We start from the raw sequence: 12,761 nt of genomic DNA, 5'->3' as shown, positions 1-12,761 counted from the left end.
AATAAAAAGGGATACAAAAGGAAACTTATATCTAGAGGAACCACAGACAACAATCACTATAAGTTTTAAAGTTATGTGCTATAAATGCATTACTCTCCAAATCCATAAAGGAAACTCTGTTTAGTATAAATAGTACATAATAACATGATAGTAACAAGATAGTGACATCCCTTTCTCAGTTCTGGATGACTATTGTTATGACCATGTTATGGTTTGTGAAGGATATGTTTACTATTTCTGCCTTTTTATATTTGCTTTCAATATCATATCATAATACATGGTCGATTTTTATAAAAATTCCATGTATTACTGAGAATATGTTTATTCTTTTGTAATCCCATTTGGAAGACAACATAGTCATTTATCTATAGTGTCTCCATCAATTTGTTCAACAATCACTGGCTTAGGAACTATAAGCAAAAGACACAAATCCAATGTAGACTTAACAGTGCAATCATAAATAATGAGGAAGTCAGAGAATAAATCATAGAACAATTAACCATCATGTGAAAGAAAGTAATAATGATGAAACAACATAACAAAATTTCTGGAATGTAGTAAAGGTAGTGTTCAGGGGAAAAACCATATACAGCCATATATATAAAACCATATACAGACACACACACACACACACACACACACACACACACACACACACACATTTTTTTTTTGGCTGAGGCAGTTGGGGTTAAGTGACTTGCTCAGGGTCACATAGCTAGGAAGTGTTAAATGTCTGAGGCCAAATTTGAACTCAGGTCCTCCTGACTTCAGGGCTGGTTCTCTAACCACTGTACCACTTAGCTGCCCCAATACACAACCTTATATTAACAAAATAGAAAAAGAACTAATTAATGAATTGAATGGGGGCACTAAGGTGTCTCAGTGGATACAGTGCCAGATAAAGTCAGGAAGACTTCCTGAGTTCAAATCTGGTTTTAGAAACTTAATAGTTGTGTGATCCTGGGCAAGTTAATTAATAACTTTGTTTGTATAAGTTCCTCATCTGTAAAAAATGCTGGAGAAGAAAAGGTCAAACCACTCCAATATTTTTGTCAAGAAATCCCCAAATAGGGTCCCAAAGAGTCAGGCATGATCAAAAAGTCTAAAGAATAATAATGAATGAACTGAATAACACTTAAATTAGAAATGCAACAAATAAACAAAACTGCAATAGGCACAAATTGACATTAAAATTAGAGAAGAAATAGATCAAATGGTTTAAAAAATCTTCAAAGAAATGATAATAAAAGTTGGTTCTTTGAAATGACTTAATAAAATCAATAAACTTTTAGCTAATCTTATTTAAAAAGGGGGAAAATCAAATCAATAAAATAGCAAATGAGCAAGGTAATGTTGCAATAAAACCAGAAGAAATAAAAAAGATAATCATAACTTATTTTATGTTTATATACTAATAAAACTGTGAGGACACAGAAAAAATAGAAATATACCTTCAAATTCATAAAATATCCCAAATTGTTAGACCAGATAGTTATTTTATATATTGCAGTCTCAGAGAAAAAAAAAAGAACTACCTATAAAGAAAATAACCATCAAATGAAAAACTCCTGGTCCTGGTGGAGTCACAGGAGCATGTCAAAATTATATCCCAGCATGGCCAGAAATGACTAGATTAATGCTTCTCTAAAAGGGTTTGAATGGATTCTTCCCTTTCTAATCCTTAAGGGGGTACCTTTAATGGCACAAACCTTACATGCTGCCCAAGCTCTTACAATTCTAACATGATGGGGACATTGTTCTAAAGTAGTGATTCTCAAAATATGGTCGAGGAATCTTGAGCTTTTTCCATGGGGTCCATGAGGTCAAAACTATTTTCATAGCAATATAAAGCTATTATATAATAATAAAGATTAATAGATATAACCCAAATAAAGAAAAACTCTTTGAGGTCCTCCTTAAAATTTATAGTACAAAGGAGTCCTGAGACTAAAACTTTTGAGAACAGCTGTTCTAAGGAACAAGGAGTTGTATCCTTTCATTATTTATATATAACCTCCCTTCTCCTGCTTCCTAAAAGCTGAACTATGGAATTGCAGAAGAGGAAGAAATCTGTAACACAGAATTCTAGCTCTAGAAGGTAATTTGGAACATAAAATATGGATTGGGAGGGTAGAGAACACCCTTTATTTGAATATTTGTCTTATTTTAAGTATATCTCTTATTTGAGAAATTTTTAGAGCTGAATGGTACCTTAGAAAGGAAGCAATATAGAAAATGAGACAAATGCTAACCTTAAGGCTCCAGGAATTGGACAGATTGTTTCATTCCATGGACTTCAATTTCCAAATCTAGAAAATGAAAGCATAGAGATGTCAATTAATGAACACTTCTGAGTGCCATTAAACGAGATTAAAATGCAACGGGGAAATGTTTCATAAAATAAAAACAATAATATAATCTAGGTATAAATTTTCTAAGCCAATTTGAGATCTCCAATTTTTACTTGAGTTTGATACCTTTGGATTAGAAATGCCCAATATCCCTTCCTTGGGAAGAACTCTGATACTATGAGCAAAGAACACTAGCATTTGAAAGGATGTTATTTTCAGAAAGGATTTTAGAGAAAAGATTAGATCTGGAAGGGACTTTATAATTTAGAATGTTATAGCACAAATCACAAAACATTAGACCTGGAGGGAATGCTAGATTAGAGAATGTAATAACTGGAAGGGACCTTAGAGATTTCTGAACAACCGAATTTGCATACATTAATACAACTCAAAACCTAAACCAACTCTTTCCACTATCTTCTAGTATGGCAAGAAAGGCCAGCACTGGACATTTTATTATCACTGAGTATTACTAGCTGTACAACAAACTGCAGGCTATTCAATAAATTCTCAGATCTGCATTCATCACTTCAGCGATTCACAAAACTATGACATTTAATGCCAATGCAAATAAACCTGTCATACAGTGACATTGTATTTGAAGGAGTTGATCGAACATTGATTGGGTGACTTTGCTGAATATAAATCACCTATTTATTTAGAGAAAACTGTTGACTTAAGATTAGTCAATACATATTCATAAAATATTGGTGAGGTAAATTAACCACAATAAATTACCGAATAGGAATCATTTGCATTATGCTGAACGTGGAGGACAAAAGCTGTTTTGCTATGGATTCAATGGAATAAATGTTTTACCTAGCCATTCTCGAATAATTTGAAATGGGTCCTGGATTCTATGAAGTACTATCTCAACCCAGTTATAGGAAGATACAGATGTTGGAAGGACAGCCACATATGTTATAATATGTGAATAGTTTTATTCAGTGAGTATGCATAAAAATAGCGTTTTTGCCTTAAGTAATCAAAAAGAGGATTTAAGGTTAAAAAAATGTTTAACATCAGATTTTTGTCCTTGGAGTTCCTTGGGCACATTCTGGGACCAATTTAAATTGACAGACTTGAGCTACTTATTTAAGCAAACATGAATATAAATGAGTGGCCAGAACTATTGCCACTGATGCAGGAGACATTTTTTACATAGAACTTTATGATTACAAAGTACTTTGTATAAATTTTCTAATCTAATTCTTCCATTGCAGCTTAAAGTCACCATCTAACTGATGTATACTTAGAAAATTCAGAACCTTTGGGATTTATCTATTATCTTCATAGACCTTTGAAGTCAATTTGGTTCAATTCAATTTAATTCAATTCAATTCAAAGTATTGAGATATTGCTACATTCTGGGTTAGATAATGATGAAGAAAGAAAAAACAAACAAAAAAACAAACCCTAAACAATTATATATATATATATATATATGTGTATGTATAATTGGGGTGGCACCAATAAATAAATAAGTTTATTTGAAATAAGGAAGTCTATATAGGAATAGATTACTAACACAAATTGCAGAGGTTAAATATTATAGGTCAGAGATATTGAATATCACAGCTTCAAAGGGTCAAAAAGTCTTGGATCTTGGAGAGACTTTAGAGGCCTAGTTGACTCTGTATTTAGACAGAAATTCCTGAAATGTATTCTTCCAAACTTCTATTGAAGACCTTTATGAATAAAGAATCTGTTACTTATTACTTATTAAAACTACCCAATCTACTTTGAGAAAGTTAAAATTGTTCCCAGATCATCCCATATACAACTTTACAGTCACACACAGAAGCTTAGAGATATAAGAGTACTCAGAAGCCATCTAGTCTAACCTAAGCATAAATACCTTCTACAATGAAAAAATTATTTAGACTTTTCTTGTGTTCTTCAATGAGGGGATGTCTGCCACTTTGCAAGACTGACTATTCCATATGCCCAAAGAATTATTAAACTGCCTTTACCCTTTAAAGCAGCAATTCCACTCCTAGGTCTATTTCCAAAGATGATTAGAGAAAAAAAAACCTGTATGTTCAAAAATATTTCTAGTAGCTCTCTTTGTGGTAGCAAAGAACTTGACATTGTGGGAATGCTTGTTATTTGGGGAATGGCTGAACATGTGATATATGATTATGATGGAATACTACTATATTATAAGAAATGATAAGCTTGGTGATCTTAAAAAAGCATTGATACACTTACATCAAAAAATGGAGGGTGAAATGAGCAGAAACAAGAGAAAATTTTATATAGCAACAGCAATATTGTTTTAAGAACAATTTTGAGCAAATAAGACATTTATGTAGGACCCAGAGGAAGGGTACCAGGGTCAGAAAGTACTTTCAAGGTATGCCTTCCAGGCATACCAGGAATGAAGTGATCTTCCAACATAAAGGGCTTTTTGGGCATGAAAGAGCAGTCTAGAATAGTTCAACTTGTGGGAATTGAAGAAAAATTCAGGAATGAAGACATGATATTCCAGCCATATTCTCCCCCTGAGCAGGTTAGACATGGAGCACTGCATTCAGTTCTATTTTATTATAAACACCTATTATATTATAAATTAGTATTATAAATCCCAAACTAACTGCAAAGGATATATAAAGAAAAATGCTATCTGCATCTAGAGAAAGAACTGATAAATACAAGTATATATAGAATGATTTAGAATTATGTGTATATGGATGTATGTATACACATATATTTGTGTCTAAGAATAACTATATCTAGGGTGAGGGAGAAGAAAAAAGGACAAAAAGAAATTTACATTATAATTTGTTATATATTTAAAAGGAATAACAAGTTGTACAGAATGGATTTGCAGTTTCATATGAATACTGTTATGGAAATGCTTGTTTTATTTCATAAATTAAAAAAGACAGCTCTTTCCATTTCCAGTTAGCTATAGTTATTAGGAAATATAGATAAAACCTAAATTTGGCCCCTGGTGACCTCCACGTATTGCTCCTAGTTTGCTGACTGGGTCTAAGATGAATGAATGTAATTCCTGTTTCTATGACAGTCCTTTAAATGTTTAAGAAAAGGAATCTTGTTTTCCTTAAATATTTTCTTTCCTTGATGAAATATCTCTAGTTCCTTTAACTGATCCTTATAAGGCACATATTTAAGGCATTTGACCATTCTGGTTTCCTTTCTCTCTACATAGAATTTACTCTTATTAAATATTGACTGAACACGGTATGTAGTAAGTACTTGATAAATGCTTGGTCATTGACTGATAGATTTTACTTCCCTCAATATAGACCACGGTAGCATTAGAAATTTTGACTGTCTTATACTCTGTTCAGAGCCTGCAGTCATTAAAAATACAATGTTCCTTAGAACACTTTTTATTTTGTAGTATTTATAGAGGGATTTCTATGTTAAAAATTTAGTAAGTATAAAGAAGCATTTCTCCCAATACCTCCAGTTTCCTCTACATTTTGGAGTTTGGGGGTATTGGCTCAAATATTAGCTCACTTCCTACATAGCATCGATCTCACTAAGTTCATGTCCAGATGTGACATGATACTGGATGAATCCTTGTACCAATTGAAGCTGGTTTGAGCCTAAAAGGCTACTTACTGCTGGCCATTGGCTAACTAGTATCAAACCTAGAACCCAGGTTTTGAATACCAGGATTCCAGAGCACCCTCACAAACTTTCAAAACTTACAAGGTCTTGGAGGCTCCATTCTCTTTACTTAAAACAAACAAACAAACAAAATGAACAGGATAAGGAGAGACATGATCCTTCAGGGCAATATGAGTTGAATGAGGAGAAGGCTGCAAAGCTTTTCCCTTACTGTTAGGATTACTAAGTGAGAACTGAGGTTTTCTGGACAATTACAAGGTGAGAACTCAGGTTGACTTGGTAGAAGGAGCAAGCCCATTGGCTGAAGTGGTTCTTCCCAGAAGCCCTTGCATTATCCCACACCCATTCTCTGGGAGGATAAAGAGGACAGCAATCCAGGAAGAGGAGAAGACTCTGAATTGCATCAGGCTTGACGGGGCTCTCTGCAGGAAGGGAAGTCACTTCTTTGGACAAGAGTTAACAGCAACTGCCTGGAGACAACGGTTCGTTACAGGAAGAAGAATCTGTCTGAGAGATTTGAGTAGAAGACACAGCAGATCTCTTCCCAGAGAGCGATCCAGCAGCTTCTCGAGACGACAGCTTGTTACATTTGGCGTCCACACGTGGGGCAAGGACTTTTGCTTATCCTGACAAGAGGAGCTAGACCAGACCTTCGCATTTTGGCGCCCGAACAGGGACAGACACGGTCCTGATTCCAGTGGAAAAGCTTCCGATCTAGATCTCAGTCTCTCTGACCCAGAACCGTGAGTAACGAGGAAACTTTGTTAAAGATTAAGTGAGCGTACTAATAGATAAATAAGGAACTTAACTTGTTAAGGGCTAAACCAGGAATCTCTTATAGCTGAAATGGGGCAGATGTTAGCTATATTCAATCCCTGGACCTCAGCCGACTCAACCCCAGCCCCAGAAGCAACCTCAGCTCCACCCCCATTCAGGAGTGGTACTATAGAGAGTATAATCAAGATAATTGAGGAGCAGAGTTTACTTGTAACCTGGGTACAGATTGCTAAACTCTTGGCTGCATTAAGACGCACATCCCCTTGGTTCTTAGAGGAAGAAAAGATAGATGTAGATAAATGGAAGCTAGTGGGATATGAAATGAAAGAATTTCAAGCAAAAAATGGGCCTCGTTCAATTTCTGCAGAAGTATTTTATATCTACAACATAGTTCAATTAGCCTTAAACTATCAAGCAAGTTGTAGGAGAAGGAAAAGTTCTAAAAATGAACAGAGGAGGAAGTGTGAGGAGAAAAGGAAAGATCAAGATCTTTCCCTAGAGCAAGAGGATTTAAATGAGGAATTATGGTATGATTTTCTTGAAGAAGCTTCAACCCTGCCTAGAGAACAGATTATTGACAGGCCCACATCAACCCCACCTTCAGAGATGGAGGAAGAAAGAGGGGAAGAGGCAGAAACACAAACAGAATCACCTGTGAAGAAGCCTAAGCCTATGACAAGATTAGAAAAAGCATTGGTTAAAGCTAAGAGAGAAGGACAGGATATAAGTGATTTTATACATGCATATCCTGTGATTGAAAATACTGACTCTGTAGGTAAAAAAAGGAGAAGATATGCACCTTTAGATTTGAATAAAATTAAGGATTTGAAAAAAGGTTGTACCCTTTATGGGGCTACATCAGCTTATGTCAAAATGTTACTAGATGGTTTGTCTTATGAAGTCCTAACCCCGAATGATTGGAAATCCATAGCAAGGACATGTCTGGAACCTGGAGAAAATTTATTATGGCTTGTGGAATTTCATGAATTATGTAAAATTCAAGTCAGATGCAATTTGGAAATAGGAGTTAACACACAATTCACTTTTGAGCACTTAGCTGGTGAAGGTCAGTATGGAGAGAATTCGGAACAGATTAATTATACCATGACAATATATGAACAAATTGCTAAGGCTGCAATAAAAGCTTGGGGTGTCCTTCCTGGACAGAAAGATCGTGGAGAGGCTTTCACTAAAATACAGCAAGGTCCCAATGAACCTTTTGCAGATTTTGTGGGACGTTTGCAAACTGCTGTCAAAAGAACTATTGGAGAAAATTCAGCTACAGAAATAATGACCAGACATCTGGCTAAGGAAAATGCCAACGAGATTTGCAAAAGAATTATATGGGGATTAGACAAAGATGCTCCTTTAGAGGAAATCATAAGACGCTGTGCTACAGTGGGAACAAATGCTTTTTACACCCAGACAATGATGAATGTGGAAAGACAGGGTCCCTCCTGGCAAGGGCCTTCTAGAGAAACTCGGCGATGTTTTCAATGTGGAAAAATTGGACATCTAAGAGCTCAGTGTAGATATGGAGATACAGTGAGAAGACAGAGTGAGAGAAGACCTAAAACTCCATGTCCAAAATGTCACAAGGGCCTCCACTGGGCCTCCGAATGTAGATTGACCCAGGGAAATGACAGGTGGGGCCCAGTTTCAGCCCCCCAAGTGGGGCATGATGGCAGCCGAGGTTACATCCAGAGAATTTTAAGACACGATCAATCAGCCAAAAGGCAATCAGATGGAAGAAAGGGATTGAAATTAGGAAAAATAGAGTTGTGTGCAGTAGAGACTACCGAGATACTCCCTGGAGAAGTGAAATCTGTTCCTGTTGAGCCTATGGATCCTTTGCCTCCAGGCACAGTAGGCTTGACCATTTCACCTTCTGAGAGTGCCTACAAAACAGTGTCCATCCATACACTGATGTGGGAGACTGGAGAACGTGTATCTAATATCCCAGTCACTAACACAGGCAGACAACGTGTGATTTATCAACCAGGAGAAGTAGTAGCATCAGGCTTATTGTTACGGACCCCTAATAAGCAACCTAGTGATAGTCGCCTAGATTTTGACTCCAATGAACAAAATCCAGGAATATATTGGACAGCAGCTGTGACAGCTGACCGACCTATGCTTACTATTTATATAAACGGAATACCATTTGAAGGATTGGTAGACACGGGTGCAGATCGTACAGTTATTAGAGGTGCCAATTGGCCCGTTCACTGGCCAAAGATTAAAGCAGACACCTATATGTCTGGGGTGGGAGGATCAATAGCAGCAGAAGTTAGTGCTAGACCTTTGAGATGGGTATTTGAAGGAGAAACAGGAGCTTTTACTCCTTTTGTGGTTGAAAAAATCCCCATCAATCTGTGGGGAAGAGACATTTTACAGCAGATAGGATTACAAATAAGCACTTCGGCTTTTTAGGCAGGGCTGCTGTTGAAGGCCTACCTGCACTTTCACCAGTTCCTATTCAGTGGAAGACTGATTCACCAGTGTGGGTAGAACAGTGGCCCTTAAGAAGTGATAAAATTCAGGCCTTATTAGACATAGTGCAAGAACAACTTGACCAAGGACACTTGCGGCCTTCTCTAAGTCCTTGGAATTCCCCAGTATTTGTGGTGAAAAAGAAATCTGGAAAATGGAGGATGATAACTGATCTAAGAAGAGTAAATGAACAGATGGAAACTATGGGAACTCTTCAGCCTGGACTTCCATCTCCTACTCAGTTGCCAAGAGAATGGCCTCTATGGGTTATAGACATTAAGGATTGTTTCTATTCTATTCCTCTAGATAAGGAGGATATGAAAAGATTTGCTTTTTCAGTGCCTAGTGTTAATTTGGCTGAGCCTTATAAAAGATATGAATGGACAGTTTTGCCACAGGGAATGAAAAACAGCCCTACTATGTGCCAAATGTATGTTGCAGCTGCTCTTGCTCCAGTAAGAAAAGCCTTTCCAAAAGTAATATTGTTACATTATATGGATGATATTTTGGGATGTGCACCTGAGGAACAAATGTTAGAGGCATGTCTACAAAGGACCATGGAAACATTAAAGTACTACAAACTGCATATAGCTACAGAAAAAATTCAAAGACATGCTCCTTTTCAATATTTAGGATATGAAGTATATCCTAAGACACTCACAGTACAAAAGCTTTCTTTAAGAACAGAGAAGTTGAACACCTTAAATGACTTTCAAAAATTAATAGGAGATATCCAATGGATGCGTCCAGTGTTAGGCTTAACTACCAATCAACTACAACCACTATATGACATTTTAAGGGGAGACAGTGCTTTAAATTCACCACGCCAGCTTACAAAAGAAGCACAAAAGGCTTTGAGAGAAGTTGAACTGGCTTTATCCAATGTGGTTGAAAGAGTCACTCAAAAACCCTTGGAAATATCAGTTTTTGCTACAAAAGAGGCACCCACAGCAGTCCTTCACCAAGGAGACAGAGTGATTGAGTGGGTGAACCTCCCAGCACAACCAGAACAAAGCCTTACACCTTACCCAGTGCTTGTGGCTAGGATTTTATTAAAGGCTATTAAGAGAGTAACACAATTATCTGGGATAAGTCCTGAAAAAATATACACATTCTATACTAACGCACAGATTAATGTATGCTGTGAGACCATCCCAGAATGGCAAATTTTATTAGCCACCGCTCCAAATTTTGCACATGGATCTCCATTAAAGATTACCCGGCTACTACATAATTGGCGATGGATTTTTGAAGAAAAGGTTTCTAAGGTTCCTCTTAAAGGACCAACAATCTTTACAGATGCCTCCAAAGAAAATATTTGTGCCATATACTCTCATGATTTAACCATAAAGAGAGTAATCAGGACTCCTTTTCAATCCACTCAACAGAATGAATTATTTGCTATCATGCTAGCTCTCACTTATTACCCAGGAGACGTAAATATAATTACTGATTCAGCCTATTCAGTAGGTGTAGTACAAAGAATTGCCACAGCCCAAATAAAATTTGCAGCCTCCAATATTTATCAGCTCTTTAAGGAACTTCAAGAGCAAGTGAGAAAACATCCAGGCAAGATTTATATCTTGCATGTCCACTCACATAGTGGACTTCCAGGTCCCATTTTTGATGGAAATTCAAAGGCAGATAGCCTTCTAACCATGTTAGCCAGTAGTCCTTTATTTCAGGAAGCACAAGAATCTCATTCTAAATATCATCAGGCTGCTCGAGCTTTACGTTTACAATTTGGAATCACAAGAGAGGAAGCTAGGAGCATAGTAAAAAGCTGTACAGCTTGTCTTCCTTTCCACGCTCCTACACTCCCTCCAGGGAAGAATCCTCGTGGTTTGAGACCCAATGAAATCTGGCAAATGGATGTGACCCATTATAAATCTTTTGGTCGTCTATCTTTTATTCATGTTGTGGTAGACACCTTTTCAGGATTCACATTTGCAATGCCAGCAGCAAAAGAGACAGCCCGAGTGGTCACTGAATTCCTTATACAGGCTTTTGCAATTATGGGTGTGCCACAAGCAATAAAAACAGACAATGGACCTGCATATACGTCCAAACATTTTACACACTTTTGTGCACAGTATAAGATTTTACATACCACGGGCATACCCTTTAATCCTCAAGGGCAGGCAATAGTAGAGAGAAGAAACAGAGATATTAAGACACTCCTCCAAAAACAAAAGAAAGGGGGAGCCACAGGTAGCCCTAGGGAACTTCTAAATTTAGTTCTCTATACCATTAATTTTCTAATTTTTGACAAAGATGCACTGGCTCCAGCAGACAGGTTTTATAACCCACCAGAAGGGCAGTGTCCAGTGAGAGCATCTCCACTGTCCTTAGATAATCGCCAGGTGATGTGGAGAGATCCAGAAAGTGGTGAATGGAAGGGACCAGATAGGTTAACTGCCTGGGGGAGAGGGTTTGCTTGTATTTCTTCAGCAGGAGAAGGAATCAGATGGGTGCCAACGAGTCATATTCGCCTTGTCCATCAGAGAGAGACAGAAAAAGAGAAAGGCCTCAAAATAAAGGAGAAGATCTAAGAAACATCTGACACTGAAAGAGCATGGATAATAAGAAGACTGTTAAAGAACTTTAAAAACCAGCAGGAATCATTGGACTTCCTCACACAAGATGAGACTAATGGACAATGGACTTATGGACATTTATAAATTTTCAATTTATGATTATGTTATATACTTCTAGCATGTGTTACGTTACTATGTTACTATGTGCTTATGTAATTTATGTAATTATCTGTAATACTTCCCATATTGATGGATTTATGTTTCAAGGTCATGACTGTCCTATGTTCTAAATCAAAAGAAAGGGGGAGATGTTAGGATTACTAAGTGAGAACTGAGGTTTTCTGGACAATTACAAGGTGAGAACTCAGGTTGACTTGGTAGAAGGAGCAAGCCCATTGGCTGAAGTGGTTCTTCCCAGAAGCCCTTGCATTATCCCACGCCCATTCTCTGGGAGGATAAAGAGGACAGCAATCCAGGAAGAGGAGAAGACTCTGAATTGCATCAGGCTTGACGGGGCTCTCTGCAGGAAGGGAAGTCACTTCTTTGGACAAGAGTTAACAGCAACTGCCTGGAGACAACGGTTCGTTACAGGAAGAAGAATCTGTCTGAGAGATTTGAGTAGACACAGCAGATCTCTTCCCAGAGAGCGATCCAGCAGCTTCTCGAGACGACAGCTTGTTACACCTTACCATGTGGTCTTTCACTGGACACGGTGAGTTATGGAGTTGCCAGTATTCTCTAAGAGTGTTAAGAAAAATAGGCTCCCCAGTTCTATATTTACAGGACCATAACGTGATTTCACATCCTATTCTATTAGCTATCCTTGTTTCTGTTTTGTTATCTCTGTCTCTCACCCTCTTTGTCTTTTATCAAAGTTGATTGACAAATTCTATGAGTATTCATATTCGTCTTTTTAGAAAACTTCCTTTTTTCTTGTTCAGAATTGTTTCTCCTTGTGTCTTCAGAATATAATTTTTGAGCACATCCATTCTGGACTGAC

This window comes from Sminthopsis crassicaudata, chromosome 3 (assembly GCF_048593235.1).
Source record: "Sminthopsis crassicaudata isolate SCR6 chromosome 3, ASM4859323v1, whole genome shotgun sequence".
NCBI lineage: Eukaryota > Metazoa > Chordata > Mammalia > Dasyuromorphia > Dasyuridae > Sminthopsis > Sminthopsis crassicaudata.
Note: the sequence above shows the minus strand (reverse complement) of the source record.